General features: G+C 42.8%; 1 protein-coding gene across 5 annotated transcripts in view; it reads left to right on the top strand.

Moving 5' to 3' along the window:
- Positions 1-2,112: 2,112 nt before the first annotated feature.
- SMAD1 (SMAD family member 1) overlaps positions 2,113-13,779 on the top strand; it is a 44,489-nt gene continuing 32,822 nt past the window's right edge. The window contains exons 1-2 of one of the 5 annotated variants that reach the window (XM_041489267.1): positions 2,122-2,275; positions 3,130-3,198. The gene's annotated coding sequence lies outside the window, so the exon portion shown is untranslated. Of the gene's footprint in view, positions 2,276-2,295; positions 2,519-3,129; positions 3,199-6,973; positions 7,099-13,779 lie in introns of those variants that run through there. The other 4 variants (XM_041489264.1, XM_041489265.1, XM_041489263.1 and 1 more) reach the window with 4 other exon arrangements.

Genomic DNA, 13,779 nt, shown 5'->3' with positions numbered 1-13,779 from the left:
GCAGATCTGCCCAGGGCACACTGTTTCTGCCTTGTCTGCTGGCCTTCTTCGCACACCACTGCTCTTTCTGCAGCCAGGCTACCCAGCCCTCTCCAGGACAACCACTCTGGTTATTAAACATCAGAGAAAGACTCTCCTAGGCTGTTTCATAGCCTTTTTTAGGGAAAGCAGCATATTAATGTGATCCTCCCCAAGCCTCAACATAAGTAGAAAATAATTTAATTCTCTCATGCCAAAGCCAACCAACTGGTCAACCCTAACAACAACAACAAAAGCAGTAAAAACGTGGTTTTAACAAGACACCTGACAAACTGCAGTGCTTCCCTAATTATCTCCTTGTCATATCTGTTTAGTGTGAATCATGAATTGATGCTTCAGCAACCAGGATCCAGTGGATGGAGCTTGTGCCTGCCAAGTCAGGGTGCAGAGCAGAGCTCAGGCCTTTTCCATGTATTTCTCTGTGTGAGACCGGATCATCGAGGCTGCCAAGCTTTCGGGGCAGATATTACTGCTGCATCCTCTGCTCTTGATCCAGGACACCTGGATCCAGATTCAGCACTACCACAGTACAAAAGCCAGTATCAGTTTCATGTTTCTTCTGTATCTTGCTTGCAAATGTCTTCATTACGCTGCCAAAAATTAAAGACCTTTCAGTTTGTCTTGAGATAAACTTTACCAGTTGTATTTGCAATCCCGTGCTGCACTGTATCTGTGATTGCACATAAAAAGAAAAGTTTAATTGCTAAGTGTAGTTGTGTACAGTGCAAGCACAAAATACACATTAAAGCTGATTACCGAAGTTCATTCATCTTGAATCATTCAAGGTTCAAAATTTAAGTAGTAAAAGAGTAATTTTATTCCAGTCTTTCCCCATCAATATTATGGTATCATCCTGTCTGGGAGTTCCTCTACTATTATTGTAGCATAATACCTAACAGTATTCAAACAGTACAATTCACCTGTTTGCAATTTATGTGATATTTATGTGGCATTTATGTGGCAAAGAAATGGATGAATTTTAGATTATGAAGTTAGAAAGAAGCGCTGATACCCTCAGAGGCATAGACCTGGGTATTTTTTACTGCTGCTCCTTCTGTGACCTCGGGCAAGCCATTCCAGTACTTTGTGTTCAGACTCACAATGCACCTGGGTGGGCAGGACAACTGTTCACCTGGGAAAACTCTCAGGGCCTTAAATGCTCTAGACCTCAGTGTTGCTGATTTTAAAATGAGTTTAAAGTCACACCAGAACTGCCTATACATGTGAAAATTTACTGGCCTAAGCACAGGGTTATGATTATGCGTATAGATGTATCAGAATATTTTGCCACGTAGAAACATCTTGCACTTGTTGCTTCAAATCTCCTTCCAGGAATGATGACTGGGTAAAAGCCAAAGTATTTGTTAAAGAATCAGTTTCAGTTCAATCTTCTTGCGCAACACTTACCTGACTACTGTAAAGATCCTGCGAGCAGGCAGGAGAGGCTCGCAGTCCCACATGTGGGATCCAAACTGTCAGCCAGTTCCACTTTGGAGCTCACACTTGCAGTCCAAATGGAGTTCAAGTCAGAGGGACAGTGGTGTGAGGCTTCATTACTGTGGCTCTGACTGCACAAGAAGCCTCACGCCCTGTAATGGCTTTACTGGCATGAGTGAGGACTAAGTGCAGCAACACCTATGGGCAGGAGGATGTCCACGTGTAAAACACCTGGGGCTAGAGAGTGCTCTGTCATTGAGGTATTACAGCAATTACTTCAGTATTAAGACTAGAACAAGTCAAGGCTGAATCGCCTGTGGCAAGCGGCAGGACATAATCCTGTTCCATCAGGAACTGACTTTAACTCAAAGTCCCACAGCATCCGCCGCTCTCCCCGAAGCTCCGCTGCCGGAGCTCCCCAGCCGCTCCAGCGGGGCAGAAACTCCCTTTAAGTCGCAGTGAGGGTGTCGGAGGGGGCTCCCACCCAGGGTGGGGGTCGGGCTGTGGGTTAGGGCACACAGCGGCCGTGCCGTGCCGTGCCGTGCCGTGCCGGGGCCGCTCTCCGGCGGCCGGCGCAGCGCTCCCAGCGGGACCCGGCGGCGCGGCGGCGGGGGCGGGAATTTGGGGAGGATCCCTGGCCGGGCCGGTGCGTGTGTGTATGTGAGTGTGTGTGTGAGTGTGCCGGTGAGCGGCGCGGGGCGGCTCCGGCCGCCTGACGCCAGCCGGGCCACATCCATCCCGATCCCGATCCTGGCGCGGAGGAGCTGCCTGCTGGCCGCCCGACACCGCCCGCCAGCCGGTAACAACTTCGCGTCCCCCCGCGCCTCTGCCCGCTCACTGCCCCGGGGCCGGGCGGCTGTGCCCGCGCATCCTCCTCCTCCTCCTCCTCCCCCCGGTCCTTGCCCGGCGCTGCGCGGTGCTCCCCGGCGGGGCGCGGCGGGAGCGGCTCCGGGCAGCGCTGCGCTCCCGCTCTCCGCCCTCCCGGCATGATGGCGTCCCTGCGGCGGCCCGGCGAGGACCGCTCCCGGCTCCAACTTGGTGGGTAGGTGCCGCGCCGGGCCCGGCGGGCGGCAGAGCCCTTCCCTGCCGGGAAGCCGCCGTCCTGCGGCTCCTCCCCGGCCCCGGCCCCATCGTGGCTCGCGGGGACGCGGCGGAGCCCCGCCGGCCGGGGCAGGGGCCGCCTTTGTGTGTGCGGGAGCAGCCCCTCGCCTCCCGCCTCGGCCCGGCCGCGTCCCTCTCCCTCTAATTTATTTTCTTTCTTCTTTTTTCCCCCTTCCTTTCTTTCCGCAGCCCCTTCCCCTCCAGTGTTTTGTTTTTTTTTTTTTTTTTTTTTTTTTTGGTTTCTTTTTTTTCCTCCCCTCCCCTTCTTTTTTCTTTAATGACAAATCTGTGCTTAGAGGTCAAGGAAAGTTCACTTTTTTTTTTTCTTTTCCCTGTTAGAGGGTTTGGATGCTTGAGATTTTCCCCCTCTTCGGTATAGTTGCTTCATATACTCGCACAGCCAAATAATCTTATCCTGAATATAGATCTTTAAAGCTTATTAAAATTTACTGGCGTGGAAATATTCAGTCATGCGTTCGAAACGATCTGGGCCAAATACTGACTTTTTTTTTTTTTTTTTTTTTTTTTTTTTTTTTTTAATATAAACTGAAGTCAGAGGGAGTTTTGACCGAGGCAGGGTTGCTGTGATTGCTCTTTTGTTAGTAGATCAATCTGAAGAAGGTACGTGGTCCGACCTTACAGTTTGCTTTTACAGTATCTGGATAACAACAGCTTATTCTGAAAATTAATAATTGTTTTGGTGTATTTTAGGATAACATGATGCTCACTGCATGCCTACAGTTTTATTTGGGGAAGTATTTTCAACAGAAGTTAATAACAACAGTATTGTTAGAGCCAGATGGGGAGGAGTAAAAGTAGATGTGTATTTCAGATACAGGCAAATGGAAAAGATCATTGCCTGAAACATGTCAGTGTTTAATGGATGTCAGTATTCAAAGATACTGCACCTTAAAACTAACAGGCTTCTTAGGAAAGAGCTGTCATAGCTGATAGTTTGAATCTGTTTTGCACGCAGAGGGGAAGTCAGAAAAAGAAAACTTGTTTAAAAATTTTTCTTCCAATAGTTACATGTATTTTTAAGCAGCATTCAGGAGTAAGAATAAAAATTGTAGCTTATCCAGCCCACGGAGAACACTTTTCTTTGCAGGTGTGTGTCTGTAATTCTTCATGTGGCTGACTGCATGCACCTTGTCATGTCAAACAATAGGAACAAATCATGTGAGGGAACCTAAGTTTGGCTTATTTTTTTCTTTTACTTGTGAGTAATGACTTGGCTGAATTATGGGATGTGAGTTTTTTAGTTGCAGCTGATTAATACTTAATTTCCTCCTTAAACCAGAGAGCAGTGCTGTGAAGCTTTTTCAAGGTTCTCATTGGATTTTAGTGCAGGTTTTGAGTGCTCTCTTCTCTGTTGTGACTGGAAGAACATCAGTATGGAAATGAGAGCGATCTGGCCCTTTTTGGAGTCTTTGCTGTGGTCTTAGGGCTGAAGTCTTGCCATTTACTTCAGACTGTAAGTAGGCACTTGAGAGAAATTTCCCTTGATTTGGGTGATCCAGAAGGCTTCCACAGCTACGAGAAATGATCAGTTCAAGGCATGATCAGGTTACCCTAAGGGTAGGGATTTGTCCTTGCATCTGTTTTGACCCCATTACCATTGGGTATGTAATCAAATACATTTTTTTCCTACTCTGTTCTGTTCAGCTTGCTTTTTTGTGTACCCTTGAAGATGTGATGATCTGATACATTTGAGAGAAGTGACCGAGTAAATAGATGGAGATCTTTCTGTTTTCATATAAATAGTAACTATCAAATCAAAGATTTGAAAATTGATGAGTTTGGTGTTTGCTTTTCCTCTGTAGTTTGAAAACAGAAGTTAAGAGTTGAACATGAAGAAAAACAATACAAAGGGTAATAAGAGTGCTACTTGTGTTTCTGAGTACTGGGAAATTATTCAGATGAAACTATGAATTTGTTTGCTATAAAGATTTAAATTTTAAAAATGAAGAGGTTATGACTGTTTGGTTTTTTTTTGTTTTTTTTTTTTTTTTTTTTAATTTAAATTAAAGCATGAATGCACTGGATATTACATATTGCCAGTATTCTGCTCTGTGCAGCCCAAGCTGTGTGCGTGAAATATCATTTGAGTAGTCTTACAAGCTTAATGGAGGCATCATCTCAGCTTTATAAATAATGTAAGTTGTGTATAATGTGGAGTCCCCAGAGACTGCAGAGAAAGCATCATTACCAGCCTTTTCAACCTGCTGGAGATCTTAAATTGATTTACAGCACTGAACTGGTGCAAAATGATACATCAGGATGACACAGGGTCAACCTGTAAAAGTCTATGATGTGAGCCTGTTAGTTCAGTCATCATAATTAAACCATATTATGAGGGCAGCAAAGCAAGTGTCTGTGGCATGTCCCATTGTGCTTCAGATACGGCTGGTTTAAGAATCAAATAAAGAGAGCACCGTGTGTATTATTTAAGTTATGCAAAAAGTAGTTGGAATTAAACTTTGTGGCCCTGTGAATAGTAAAAGCTGAACCAATTTTGGTTGACTCTCAATCTCTTCCTTGCAGTCATTAGGAGATGAAATAGATGAGGGCATGTGCAGCTACGGGATGTATGAGTGGGGAAGTGGCTGTGAGTGAATCTCTGAAATTTATACATCTTTTCTCAAGGATCAGCTAGACTTTACCTGCAGACTGTGCTATCAGATATCAAAGGAACAAACAGGCAAACAAGCCAATTGTTTGGCTTTTTTCCCCTGAGTATTTCTGTCCTATTGAAGTTTGTACCTGCCTGTTGAAACATTTCTGAAGATCTGAGTTTTTATATAAGACAGAGCATTTTAGTCATTTCTTGAACTATACAGCCCAACTTCTAGAACAGAGACTGTAATTTTGAATATGAGTTGGCATAGGTCACTTTTCTTAGTGAAGACAACTGAAGCTTCAGATTTGTGTTTTCCTCTAACAGCCTTAGAAAATAGCATGCCACAGCTAGTAAAATGTTTGCTAAGTACTCAGCATCTTAGGTCTTGCTGTTTCTGCTGCTAAAATCACTATGATGTGTTTTGGGAAAAATCCTGCAAAAACGACTTTTTTTTTTTTCTTCTTTCTGCTAGTCATTGTGCTGCTTGGGGATTTGAGACTTTTGCATTTGTTAGTGTTTAAACCAACCCCTCATACCTGAAGTGGTGTGAGTTTTTAATCTCCTGAGGTTCTCCCAGCCCAGAAAGAAACGTACCTTATTTTTAGTCATAAATATAAGTAAAAAAATAATTTTGAGGCATGCAAGTGAAAGCAGACAAAATAAATGGTCACTAGTGGTTAGAGATTTATTAGTCTCCAGGTTCAGTTGCACCTCAAGAGTATGTGCTTTAGCTAAGGTGCTTTTTGAGTGGCAGATAAAAGAATTAAAGCTCACTTTGGAGTGCAGTGGCTTTTAAAATGTGGATGTGGAGCTGTCTTCTGCTGTGTCGGTGCAGATGAAGAAACTACTGTATTGCAGAGAGAGCCATAAAATCTGTGAAAATGAAAGTCAGATTGCACAAATTGCTTTATGGTCAATGAAGTGATCTTACCGATGTGTGGGGGGTTTGTTTTTTGTTGGTTTTGTTTCTGGTTATTTTTTTAAATTTCTGGTTTAGGTTTTCATGACAAACTCAGCTCAGTTTTGCTTTCAGAGTGGGGAAAGGTCTGTTCTGCCCATAAAAACTTCACTGTTTTTCCCTGTATCAACAGCAGACTAATGTTCTTCCACTGGCCTTTCTTCTGTGTAGTAAAAATGGAACCAGTCTTAATAATTAAAAGATGATATGCAGTTGCTGGAAGTTGTCCTTTGAAATGTACTGAGTGGAGAATTCTAGTTTAAAATATAAACCCCAGCTTGGCAATGTTTGAAATGCTGGTGACTTACAGGCATTTTGCAGTTCTCAAGCTATTTTGCTCAAGCTGTAGAACAGCAGAGGCAATTTTTATATTAGATTGGAGGATTTTGCTTGGGATGGGAAGGAAGTTATTGTAAATTGATATTTTTAAAGTTTTAGTGTTGCATCCCTGCGGTCTGGGGTATAACTATTTCCATTAGAATGTTGCTACTCTTCAAGATTTGAAATAACCAGAGAAAATGTTGGATTGGGCCTTCTATGGAGGGCTTTACAGAGGGTGGATTCAGGGGTGAGGACACCCTTGGCTAATGGCTGCCACAAAGATCCCTATCCTCCTCCTCAGACAAATGGTAATTTGCATTACAGAAGCTTTTCGGGTAGCTGTGTATTTGAGTGGGGGATGCCCCACGTGTTTTTTAAGGGGATAGAGAAGGCAGACATTTCATAAAGTATGCTGATTTCAAGGAATGAAAACGTTTTCTAGAATGACCCCACATCACACAGGATTCTCTCTCTGAATCCATTTGTCATCTGCTTGTGCTGGCACTGGAAGTTCCTCCCAGCTTAATGGGACCAAAGGTTGAGCACAGTACTCCTGATCAGACTGTGGGAGGTCGAGTGTTCCACGCGTGAAACGCCAAACTCCGTTGAGCTGCGGAGATGGGTCTGTTTGTATTATTTTTTTATTTTGGGAAAGGTGAAAGGATGTGTCAGGAATTGTGGCAGTGGGATTGCTCTGGTAGAAGGGTTGTGAGGCTGTAGTGCTACACAGCAGCTCGCTTAGCCATCATTAGATTCCAAAGGGTTTTCTGCAAGCACGGATTGCTTTGCTCAGTTGTACTCTTCTGGTGACTGATGCCTTGGGAGACTGTGTAGAAGCTGAGTTTAGATCAAGAGTTGAAGCTTTTTTCTTCCTGTCTCTAGATTTTCCAGTGTAGGGAAGCTGACCAATAGAGCTATTCTGGAGACTTGCACAATTTTGTTGTTATAACATAATTCTGTAATTGTTCTGGACTACGTTACTTTTATTCCAATATGTGTTATCCACTCAGGAGAGTGACATTTGAAAAGATGTCACCAGTCTCTCCCATTTGGTTCTTCCCTCATTCTTTCTCCAGCATGCACAGGCAAAGTCTAGAGTACAAGGAGAAAAACAAATTATTTTTAAACATGTCTTTATATAAGTCATTATATTTAGGCACTGTTCAAAGCAGTACCATCCAAACCCAACTATTATGTTGAGTTGGCATGTAAGCAAATGATTAATGTGGTTCACCAGTGATTTCTGAAGCATTATTTCATATTTCTGTACTTAAAAAGGGAACTCTTCCCAACATGGCAGCAGATGAGACTGTCTAAGCCAGTGTAGACAGTCTGAATTATAGCACTTAATGGTATTCAGAAGTATATCACTTGTTGCATGTTTTTGTCATTAAAACTACTAAAATGCCAATCCACATCAAAGTGATCTATGGGCTATCAATCCAATATTGGGTAACTTGAAAATAAGATACCCATTAAAATTTTTTGCAGTGCTGAAGTGATTATAGGCAGAATCATGAGCGTTTTCACTGTCTCGTTGTGTCTTTCCACATGGGTGTAAGAATCTCATCTACCCTCCAGTTTTGACTGATGGACTTGCTTCCTTCAGTACTTGGAACTTGTTTGAGGGGAAGCTGAAAATATAGATTTTGTCTCAATGCAGATTTCATCCCCGAGTAGAACTTGGATTTCAGAGTTTGCAGCATTACAGAGTTTCTTCTACAGAGGTGGCAAGACTGCTGTACATGTTTAAGGACATGTCTAATTAGATGAAAGCAAAAAAAGCATACATGCACACACTTGACACTTCTGTAGCAGGTTGAGAAGTTTCCCGTGAGTTCAGAGAATCGTGTGTGTTCAGATTGATTGGTGCATGCAGTGACTATAGTTGATGATCCCTTTACTTGGTTTTCTTTCTCACTTTGTTCAGCACTGCAAACTGGTATCTCATTCTTCTGTGTTGACACGAAAGATTAAATTAGAGATATTTTTCTTGTAAATAATTTCAGACTTGTGATTTCAAGCATTTTAAGGCATTGAAAATGATACCAGCATTCTGTCTGGTGTAGCATGTTGAAACCAGGGCATGAGACTCTTGAAGATGTTTTAGTCTGACAGTGGTGTGTATATGGATCCTTCAAGTGGATAGGTATGCTATATGGGTGTGTGCACAAATAAAATAATAGTCACTGCTGTTGAAAGTTAAATTGTTTGGATCAGATAAAGGTAGGCTACACCTATATATAGTTGAGAAGAAACTTTAAATTTATCGAGGTCTGTGTATGTAATAACTATTTATATATAAATACTTAAATGCCATTTAAAAGCTTAAAATCAGTTTTGGTTAAAGGTGAAGTAAATAACTCGAGAATCATGTTGCAACAAATTGTATCTTCCCCTTAAATGTGTTCCTAAGGGTGATAGGAGGAGGAAACATCTGCTGTTTGGTCAGATGCTGTTAATGAGCTGCATGTTTGATTTCATTCTGCCAGTGTATTTCACCTTTGTATCTGTTAGGTTTCATTTGAATATTGACGTGGGAGGAATTAATCAAGTGCCCTTGTTGTCTTACATGCATCTTACTAGTAAAGACTTCAATTCAACTGATCTGTTGAGGGAAAAATATGTAGCTTGTAACAGGACATATTTTCTGTGGCAGGGGAGAGAGGGCTCCCAAAATTTTGCCAAGATAAACATGGTAGTATGTGTTAGAGTGAGCATAGAAGGTGGTGTGGAACTGTCATCTCCTGCTCTTTCAGTTGATGCTTTAATTCTCTGGGGTGTCCCTGTGATTTATCCAGAATTATATCCTGAAGAATAGCAAAAAATGTATGGGTTGAGTTTTTTTGTTCTCCATTGTTTTTTAACTCCTTGTCCTTTTCTTTCTAGCCCTCCCAAGATGTTGTAAAACAAACTCTCCTAGTGGTTTGGTAGGACAAAATAGTTGGCAGAACACCCTTGCTCACTGTTGGCCAGTTGTCTTTTTTCCAAGGGTTTCCGAGCTGTCTTACATGAAGCAAGAAATTTACTTTCAAGTTAGGCCACACACTAGCACCTGCTTAGGAATGTAGATTCTGCTCCCAGGTCCTGAAAGGCTACTAAAACTGACTCATCAATAAAACACAGTCCTGTTTGATGAAGAGTCTTTCTTTTGGTACCTAAATGCTCTGGTGTGAAATTTAACATATTTTTACCATTGTTATGGTTTCTGGGCTGAAATATGCTTTGGGGAAGATGGGTTTGGATTTATTTTAATCTAGGAAGGGCTTTATTGAGGTTAGTAAAACTACAAACTACAATATGATTTTTTTTTTCTGTTGACTTAATTCCACATGTAATAAAATAATCCATGCTGCCTTTGAAGATAGGCTGGGAGACAAACAGGATGTCAACATGACAGGGCTTAGTCATGGTTGCTTAAGGTATCTGGTGCTATAGTGATGAGCATGGGATGGGAACCTCTGTAGATCAGAATCTTCCAGTAGCTCACACGCAGTGAAAAATCAGGTGGAAAAGTGGCTTCTTACCAGGCCTGTATGTGAAGCAAGGTGACGGTGATGAGAACTTGTGTTTTAATTGAACAGAGCCTTACATGAAGCCAAACTTCAAGAGTACAAGCATGAAGGGAGGAGGAGTGAGGCAGTTCAGAAGGCTTCTGGATTCTCTGAAGTGGTCAAAATTGGGGAGGAAGCAGCTTTCTTGTGTGTCTGCCTCTGCACAGCAAGCAGAGCTCAGTCCCTTCCTCAGTGTAGTAGCTGTTGTAGTTGTGCCAAGGCAAGTGGAGTTCTATCCAGTTTTCTTGAACCAGTTGCTTTTCTAAAGTGTGTCCAAATTAATTGTCAGGTGGTTGTTTTGAGAACTTCACAGAATCACAGATTAGGTGAGATTGGAAGGAACCTCTGGATGTCACCTGGTCCAGCCCCCTGCTCAATCATGGCCATATAGGTTGCCCAGGACCATATTTGGATGACTTTTGTTTTTCCAGTTGTGTGACAACTGTTCTATTGTTTTGTCCCAACAGTGAATAAAGTAGATTTGAAATTTATTTCAACCTCAAAAGACCTGCCAACATGTACATGATGACTTCAGGGATTGCTACATGCATAATGCCATTACACTGCTTAATTTCAAATGTGTGGTAGTATTCCAGGAATCCCAAACACATCTAAAGCATGTGCTTGCTTCCCTGTACAGGGTGCGAAGAGGGAGATGGGAGGGACAGAGACCCAACTTGAGTGGCTTTACTGAAGTCTTACATGAGTCTCCAACATTCAAGACCAGAATTTCACCTGCCTTCACAAAGTCTCTTGTTCTTTGCTCTTGTCAGACACTTCTTTTTCTTTTATCACCAAGAAGATAGATAGATAGATAGATAGATAGATAGAACGAACAGACTTTGGTTATGTCGTTATCTTAGTTCTGCTAATTGCCTGGTAAATGTGGTGATGAGGTATACTAATCTGAAAATGTGAATTTTGACCTTGCTGAATGTCTTGAAACAGCTGACTTACATATAGGTTGCCATCTTGACTGTTGCAGTTGCCTGTTCTGCATTTTTGCCTGCTGCTGGCTTTACAGTCTGGCATATTTAATAACAGGCCCTTTATTATCCATGCTAGCTAGTGTCAGTGTTAAGTGCTTTCTCTTGGATGTAGTAGCCAAAGGAAAGTCTTTGTCTTTATTAGCTTAAAACTTAGGATAATGCAATTACAGTTTCTGTAATGTGTCGTATTATATTTCATGTGGAAAATATTTTACAAATGCTCTTGGGTTAAAACTCTGCAGTGTGTGGTATTTTTGGATAGATGGATATGAAATTGCTCTTTTTTCCCCAAGTTTGCAGTGTAGTTCCTAGAGCAGAAGGCAGTAGCAGTGGAGGGGGGTTGAATTTCTTGCTGGAGTGTTTGGTTATTCAGAACCAGCCAAGGCAGGGCTCCTTGCTCTGGGGATGAGAGCACGTTTTGCAAATCAGCTGAAGTACTCGTGTCTGAATGTGAGCTCGTCTTTGACCTGGATGTCACTTAAAATTTGAGGGTGGCTGCTCCTGAGATGGAAAGAACTCTTAAGAGCTGGGTTTCTCTCAGTCCCAGCCATCAATTTTTTCGCATAGGCCGCCTGGGTGACTTTGGAGCTCTGAGCTGATCCCACAGAAGGTGATTTTTGGTTTATGTTGGTTCTGCCAGGTTAGGAGGATGAACTGACTGGCAGGTAGAGGGGAAGTTATGTTGCAGTAGCAAGGCTGGCACAGGGGAGTAAAGGGAAACGTTTTCTCTCTGGGTGGGAGCGAGCCCTTGGGGCTGCTCATTGCCTTGTGGACCTGTGACCTTGCTGGCCCAAGGCAGCTGCTGGAGGTAGCCAGCCAGGCACAGGAGTGCTGTAGCACTCCCAGATGAAGACTTCCTTAAAGTGCTTGCCAAGGAAAGGTCTAATTTACAGGGTTTTTTTCCCAGATACTTATGTTGGTGATTAGCGGGGAGAGACTTGACTGCCAGCAGTTACGTCAGCCACAAAGCCCCAGTGTAGCTCCATTGGCAGGAAAACGACAGTGATTAATGGTGCAGGGTCTTTTATGGGGGGCGAGGGAGGACGGATGGAGAGCAGCAGCACTTGAACAGGCTTTCCTGGTCAAGTGTTGTTTTGCTAGTATGAACTGCAAGCTGTCTTAAGAGATGTTTTTCTAGTTTAATGCAACTGCATGAGCAGAACACATCTAGTGCATGTCCTGTGTGAGACAGGACAAGTGTTTTTCCTCAGGAGGAAAAGAATGTCCAAGTTTAACTTCTTGGTAGAAGAAACTTTATTTTCCTCTTTAGAGGATGAAATAACTTGAAACAATTGGCAAACTGGGTACGGTTAGCAGCATTATTAAGAAATCAGAGAAAAGGCAAATACTAAATCCACTAAAAACCCTTCTGTAAAGGCAGATTGGTGTTACCAGAAATCGCTGCCAGTGATGACATTTAGGACACCTGTAGCTGGTCTGTGCTGTGGGCCAGTGCAGTGCTTGTAGCTTTCCTGGGTTCTGCACCACTGCATAAATCACTTTCAAATTTTTGGCTTTTGATCCACTTTTCTCAAAAGAAATTTAGAAAGCAGTTGTTCTGGTGCTATATGATAAATATGTGTAAAAGCCCTTACTCATTTTTGTTCCTTGCATCTTTGTGGTATATTTCTTAACTTTAAGGAATTAGACTATCTACAGATTTAAAATACAAACTGTAGGTATTTCCGTAGTAGCAGGAGCTACTACTTTTCCTAGTGCTGGAACGAGGTACTCACTGAATTCCCTTGTAGCCTTCTGCTGTGCTGGGGAACTCTCCAGAACATGGGAATCTGACTGTAACATCTTTCTCATTTTTATCTCTGGCTTGGCTAGAGGCTTCTTTGCAGAAAGCATCAGTGTAACTGGCATAAATGCTCCAGGGCTATTTACTGCAGTTGGCTGGATATCTGTTCCCCTTGCCCTTCTCCCCACCAGTTTATCAGGAATGACTCTTGCTCATGGACAGATCCAATGCATCTCCTGTGGTTTGAGCAGAGAGCAGTTGAGAAGTGGCAGTGCTGGTGGCAGGCTGCTTTGGCTCGTCTGATATTCCTGATTTTTTCCATCACACCTTTGCCTACTTTCTTGCTTTCACTGATTTGGGACATGAGGACTCTGTCTTCCAGGCCAGCCAGAAGTCAGGGTTGTTTGAGTCTAAAGACGTCTTATCTTGGGAGCTGGGGAGTGCTGGTTTCAGCCCCAGAATTAAAGACATCTATGGAATAGCTAAAAGACAAGGAGTCTGAAATCTTTGTGTGTTCTTTCCTTGCCCTAGCATGTAGCCTAGAAGTAAGTAGTCTTGGCAAGCGACTTTGGAACTGGGAGTTCTTCTGTCCATCTTCAGTACCAGGCCAGCTGTGACTGTTTGTGCAGTAGCAGGCAGCAGTGGAAAATTTGGAAGTGTTATGGCTGTTTTAAGCTAGCCTGCTGCTGACCTTGCAGAGCACGGGGTGTTTGGAAAATGCTGTGTTTTGGTGTCTCAGCTGTAAGAGACTTGCAACTTTGCAAAACCTGACTTTTGAAACTTCAAACTGGTCTCAAAAAATTATGCTGGAGTGATTAATAGGTTGTCTTATTGCCATATGCAGTCATACAAGCTCTGTTAAGAAGAAAAGCTTGCAGATAAGGGAAGGGTACTGAGTAATTCTTTATGTGGCTTGGTTCCTCTTCCAAAAGTCATGAAAAGCTTACAGATAACCAGGGAGTCAGACAGATTACAGCCCTTTTCTCTTGTTATAAAACCTCTGTATTCCCAGTAAG

Source organism: Pyrgilauda ruficollis, unplaced genomic scaffold (genome assembly GCF_017590135.1).
Source record: "Pyrgilauda ruficollis isolate IOZ18807 unplaced genomic scaffold, ASM1759013v1 scaffold91, whole genome shotgun sequence".
NCBI lineage: Eukaryota > Metazoa > Chordata > Aves > Passeriformes > Passeridae > Pyrgilauda > Pyrgilauda ruficollis.
Note: the sequence above shows the minus strand (reverse complement) of the source record. Positions and strands in the feature narration are given on the sequence as shown.